This window comes from Schistocerca serialis, chromosome 4, assembly GCF_023864345.2.
Source record: "Schistocerca serialis cubense isolate TAMUIC-IGC-003099 chromosome 4, iqSchSeri2.2, whole genome shotgun sequence".
Classification (NCBI taxonomy): Eukaryota; Metazoa; Arthropoda; class Insecta; order Orthoptera; family Acrididae; genus Schistocerca; species Schistocerca serialis.
In genome coordinates, this window is record NC_064641.1 from 491,420,129 (window position 1) to 491,426,440 (window position 6,312).

General features: G+C 36.3%; 1 protein-coding gene across 1 annotated transcript in view; it reads right to left on the minus strand.

Moving 5' to 3' along the window:
* Positions 1–5,754, minus strand: part of LOC126475207 (proliferation marker protein Ki-67-like) — an 81,770-nt gene extending 76,016 nt beyond the window's left edge. The window contains exon 1 of the mRNA XM_050102861.1: positions 5,680–5,754. The gene's annotated coding sequence lies outside the window, so the exon portion shown is untranslated. The remainder of the gene's footprint in view (positions 1–5,679) is intronic.
* Between the last annotated feature and the right edge of the window lie 558 nt (positions 5,755–6,312).

The window sequence follows — 6,312 nt, forward strand, 5'->3', positions numbered from 1 at the left end:
TTTTCCCCACCTTTCTGCCCCAAAACTTTCTGACACTGGGCCTGTTGGCTGTCTAGTCCCTGCACATTCCACAGACAGCATTTGTCTCTCTTGCCATCCACACTACTATCTTCCCCATCCCCTCCAGATTGCTGCTTGCATCCCACACGATGTTGCATTCCAGCCTGAGATTCTGGAGTTGGCAGTCATGTGTGCATAAGGTGTGCTTGTTTTTGTGTGTGTGTGTGGGGGGGGGGGGGGGGCGGCACGTGCCGAATGTCTTAATCGTGCCTGTCTGCAACTTTATGGTAAGTAGCAATCTATCCTTTCCAACATTGTAGATATCCCTACCTGCAGTTTCCACTGTTTGATAAAATAGCATCTGGGCCATTCCATGCCAAGTAGTCCAATTTCAAAAAAGGTCCCACATGACTACAATGGATATCCCCAAATTGTGTGTGAATGTTTGCACATTTTACTTTTGTCAATTTAACACTAACAGAGAGGTAGTAATTTGTTTGGCCACATAGTGTAGCTCTCAATAGTGCATCCCTGAGTTTTTGGCAACTTAGAGGCATAACATCTCCAGTAATATTTTATCGAAAGAACCAAAACAGATCATCTTTTATAACATTATGCACTCTCTTAAGTAAAATAAGAAAAACCTATTTCCTAAGCAATTTGCATACGGGTAATTTGATGTGAAGTTAGCCGACGAAATAGACATTCGAAATAAAGGTGAAGTTTAACTTTTTATCTCAGGAAGTATTTGCAAGATAAACCTGAAACTTTGCTCATAATAACTTACCAATACAAGGTCTTCAAATATAAAATTTTGTTCTCCCACTGCTTTCAAATAGTTTATGAACTAGAGGGCAAAAATGAAGATTTTTCTAAAAATGCCAAAAATGGCTATTTTCAGCCCAGTTACAGTCCTCTGCTAGCTCCTTTAAACCATTTTCATTAGAAAGACAATGTTCTAAACCACCTATAAAAATTGTATTTCGTTTTGCAATGCAAGCATTTTACAACTGTTTAGCAGACACTGTGAAAGATAATATAAAAAGTCCTAACGACAAGGAAATTAACTATAGCCATAAAAACTGCAAAGAATCTCTACAATATCCAGCTTTACAATTTCTTTTAATGAAAGGGGACACGAAATAAAATAAAAATAATAGTTTTCTCTTTTTTGGCTCTAATAATTTGAGCTAATCACATTTTAAAATGTAATTTTTTTTTAGTTCTGTCTTATCAAAATTTCAGCATTCTACAGCAAATTAAAGACACAAGTAAAAAATTCAAGTAGTTTGATGCACACTTAAGTTTAGGATCCTAAAAGAGACCTCTTCTAACTTTGACCTCCGACTTACACAAATGTGTCATCAGCTTGCGATCCTGGTTAAAGAAAACCTTATGTTTGGTAACATGTAGTAAAGAAATTCACCCATGCTACTGTTGCACAGCTATTGGACATGGCCCCTATGGCGCTGGGGATGCTGTTTTTCTCACTTTCGAAAGGACCTGTCAGTGGTTAAACCACCACAGACCATACCAACACATTTATACAATTATTCACACGTACAAAAATGTTCTACATTAACCGCAAACTATGCCAACATAATGTACAATATACCTTAAAGCAGAATTCAACAATATAGCTAACACTAGCATTGTAAAATAAAAAATACATAAATAACTTTCTATAACATGAATCCATTTCAAAAAAATGTCAGGAAGATTCCTGTGAGCTTCTCCAAAATTTAAACAATGTGGCAGTGCTGTAAAACCTGTACGCTATTTATATGACGTGTGCTGCAGCTGATATGCAACAATTTTACTACCATGATCTCCACCGCTTTGGTAATGAAAGATAACTGTGAAGTTTACAACCAGTTTGATTCTGTTATAGTAGAGAAACAGAATGGAATATCACATTTAGTTGTGACAAAAGACACATCTTTTTTGAATTTGTAAGTTATCCTGGCTGTCTCATTTGCTAGCCATCAAGGCTTTTGATTGTATTCCCAATAGTAGAGCATAACAAAAGATGTCAGATTTGAGTACCAGCGGAATTTGTGCCCATTTTCAATGCACCTCCATTGTCCCATTCTTTTTGACGACCTTATATGCTCACACTGCAAAACCAGTAATGAATTAATGATCATAAAAAAATATGGTCAGAATCCAAGGTCATGCATGAACCTCTACACTACATGGCACAGAACCACTCACAGTCTTTCTTTATTTGCATGAAGATTTGCTTTACACATCATTCCTGCTGCCCCCATTTATTGTTTGCAGTCTTTTCTGGTAGCCTTTGTGGAACACCATCCTTCAGGAGAATTATTTCCATTTTGAGGCAAAGTCACAGTGTGTGTCGCAATATACATAACTGCTACATGGCATGAATTTGTGTGTGAAAAATTAATGAAACAGCATTACATGCCTAGACAACAGAAGACTGCTGAAAACCACAGCAAAATGTATTAAAGTATAAATACCAAAATTGCAGGAAATTGCTCTGTAGGAGATACAGTGTCACACCCCAATAAGCTACATTAACAATTTCAATAATAAAAAAAACACCCGTTATAGTCACCCATTTCCATGATTCATAGCTAAGCTCTTCAAATTAAGTTGGACGGGGAAAAGCCCTAAAGAGATTTGGTTTTATGAAAAATTATAAAACTTGTCTGCCCACTGTTTTTCAATGATGGCTCCAAAACAGATGACAAATCATAGGCATTAATATTTAATATTGCCTTCCAAAACAGCTTCACAGAGTATTCAATCATAACCACTTCCCTTACAAGGTAATCAGCTTAAGCTGTACAATACATGAAAGAATACAAACTCTTTTGGATTGTGTAAGTGATATGTTAAAGAAATGATATCTAACAATAGAAACTGAAACAACTGAAAGTAATTCTTAACAGCCATATACTGAACTTAGAGCAGCATCCTACATACTTCACTAAGTCAGGGAGAGGGGAATAACTATAAAAATAAAAAGGGGTGAAGGCTCTCCATCAGAGGCGGTGAGGAAGGGAGGGTGACAAATTCTTACTAATTTCAAGTAATCAAAAGAATGTAAACAACAAGCAATAACTTAATGGCCCAAACTCTTCCAACTAAGGACTAGGGAGGTGGTGGTACAGCCACATTATAAAGACATTTTACACAAACACGCCCATTACCTAAACACAATGACCAAAATAAAAAAACATTTCATGTCTTCATTACTTTGAATCTACAGATAATCAGGGCCTTATTTCTTCTGCACATATGTTTTTCACATGATTCTTATTAAGTGGCCAAACAATAAGCAAACATTCACAAAGAAAATTTTGTGGAAGGACACAAAATTTATAAAATGTCAAAATTCTGTAACTTCAAAAGGCACAATTATATAGCTGTTTTAACAAAAATCACTGTCATTGTACCGATAAGCACACATAAAAGCTCTACCTGACACTTCTGTCCACCAGCCTATAGTTAACAGCAATTTCCAAATTTGTAACCATCCTCATTTCAAAATGAAATGCATTAAAATCAACATACAACATGAAATTTGCACATAATTCAATTTCTTTACTGTAGAACTTTAACACACCTACCCACATAACTAAAAAAACATTGATATACCGCACAATGCTCCCTATGACCATGTATCAGACCTGCATAAAATCACGGATCTCTGGTGTACACTCTCAGCCCTGCAAGTGTGAGGCACGGCTTCTTCCCCCGCCTCTACTCTTCGTTAAGCATTTCTAAGTTCAAATAATACCACGTAAGGGACGAAAATAATGTCAACTCAGACAAAAAATTTTCAATTCACACTACTGTCATCCACAATGTGAAACTGCCCTGCATCCAGAAGAAACCTTGTGGATTTGACCAGCATCAGGCAATCTAGACCACCTGGAACCACATTCGCATGGGCCACGGAAGGCATGTAGACACTCCATAAGTATGGCAAATCTTCACCATCATGTGACCACGTTTTATCACTTTATTCCGAAAGGACAGGAAACTATAGTTGAACCGGCAGAAGTTGATCCTGTCAGCTGCAGTGGGCTGCCAGGCACAGCAGCTTCACAGTTCTAGCTTGACCAATAACGTAACGCGGTTTTGTGAACACCTCAATGACAACACCTCAGTGTGGTCACAGCTCTGTACACAACTACCATTTTCGCCTACAGCTGTTAGCACTTCACACTTTAAAGCTGCCAACAGCACTGTGAACTGTCAGATCTTCGTACGCCATCCCAACTACAGTGTTTTACATCCCACCGGCATCGAGATCATTAGAGACATAGCACAAGCTCTGAATGTTTTCGGCAGTGCCCTTTCAAAGGAATCTTACCAGCATTAGCCTGATGTGACTTATGATAAACACAGTAAACCTATATCTGGATGGCTGGATGCAGATTTGAACTATCATCCTTCCAAATGAGGGTCCTGTGTGCTAACCAAGCTGCATCACTTTGCTCCACATTTTTCAACAGAAATTGGGTTTCTTTATCAACAAGATTAGTACAAAGTAAAATTGGTTATGTTCTTGATAAACTGGAATAAGCAACAGGTCATATAGTACCACACTGAACCCACTTATCAGCAGGCCAAACAGTTCCATGGCATAATATTTATTTACCTACTTTCATTCATCCAAGGCTCATCACACAATGATATTGGAATTTTAATACAAAGAAAGCAATAGCTCAAAATGCATGTATGCTTACGACTATAGAATATGTGTCCAAATCTGGCCTCCATGAAGCAACTATCCCAGATACTACCCCTCATATTAATTTCACACTGTTGTAAACAGCAGATGTGATGCCTCTATGACATCACACAACCCAATAACTCAAACTTTTCCATGCAGGCCTAATTTCATTTCAGTATATTACTTCTTATACCACAAATTTTCCACCAAATAATTATGCGGCCATCCTTTTCCTTATTTGACTGAAGCTCCATGTCAAAAACTTCAGTTAGATATCATTATCTGCTGCAAACTTCAAATAAAACAAAGAACTGACCCAACATTTAATGCGCATAATTGAGAGAGCTGCACACGGAAATCTAATACAATATTTATTAATCACTGTATAACAAAAGTGGAAGTTGGTGAGGGCTAAAATCGATATTAATCTTCTAAGGTGCTGGATTATGTGTTACTGGGAGAACAACGAATACGGATTTCTTGTACAAAAGTTTCTGGTGCATAATACTGTTATCCTTTTAATGAAATAAATGTAGCTTAAACAGGCAAATGAAGTACTTTCTCTCCTTCCCTTTATTTATAAATTAACAGTGGATAATAAATAACATCTTTACTCCAACTTTTAAGCTGGAGTTTTACATTCGAACTCTAGTTTTAACTTAAACTTTTTAAGTTCATGTTTAGTATTTCAAAATTCAGTGCCTTAAGTCCAGCACATCACAAATTCCGAATCTCTTCACAAAAAAAGTCGACTGTATTACGAAAATATTCGTTATGAACTAAATCTAACCTAGCTAAAAATGAGTATTTATTTTCAGATATACTGTAAGCCAAAGCAGATAGTTCTGTATTAAACTGTGCATCGCGCATATTGTCATTAGGGTCCCACAGACCTCCGCAATGTATATATTTATACATACAGATCATTTTCACACACGTCAAAAGAAACAGTTATAAATTACACTTACTTGACAACCGCACAACGTGGTAATTATGGAACTCACATCTCCTTATCCACAAACTAACACAACGATCATAACGACCTAGTCAACTTCGAACAAAGTGTACGTTACATTTGAAAACTTAAGCATCTATGTGACTGCGACACAAGAAATAGTACGCAAATACAACTGTGTAATAAAGTTTATATTCTTGCACACTGAAGAGTGAAGTTCATAACTTTGTCTGCAACATGATAAGACTTAAGTTAAGAAAGCTTTTATCCCATAATTAGCAACATTTATGATTACTACAGGACGCGTAGTGTTTTCAAACAACATTTCATTTTGAATACGAGACTTGTGATTGGTTAGATCTTTTCATAACTTTGCGCGGCAACGTAAAGGATATACAGAATACCAACATCCACATTTCTTCGTACTTGAACTAAAAATGTTACAATTAATTTTGTTTCCGAACTTTTGATTTCATCGACAGAATTTCGTCTTATTATTTCGTATTTCTCTGTATATACACAAAATAAACTGAATTCAAACAAAAAATACCAGAAAACAATATGAAAATTGAAATAATGGAAGAGTAATTTTGCTACAAATAAACGAATGTGTCAATATTTATACCCTTATTGAAATTAAAATATG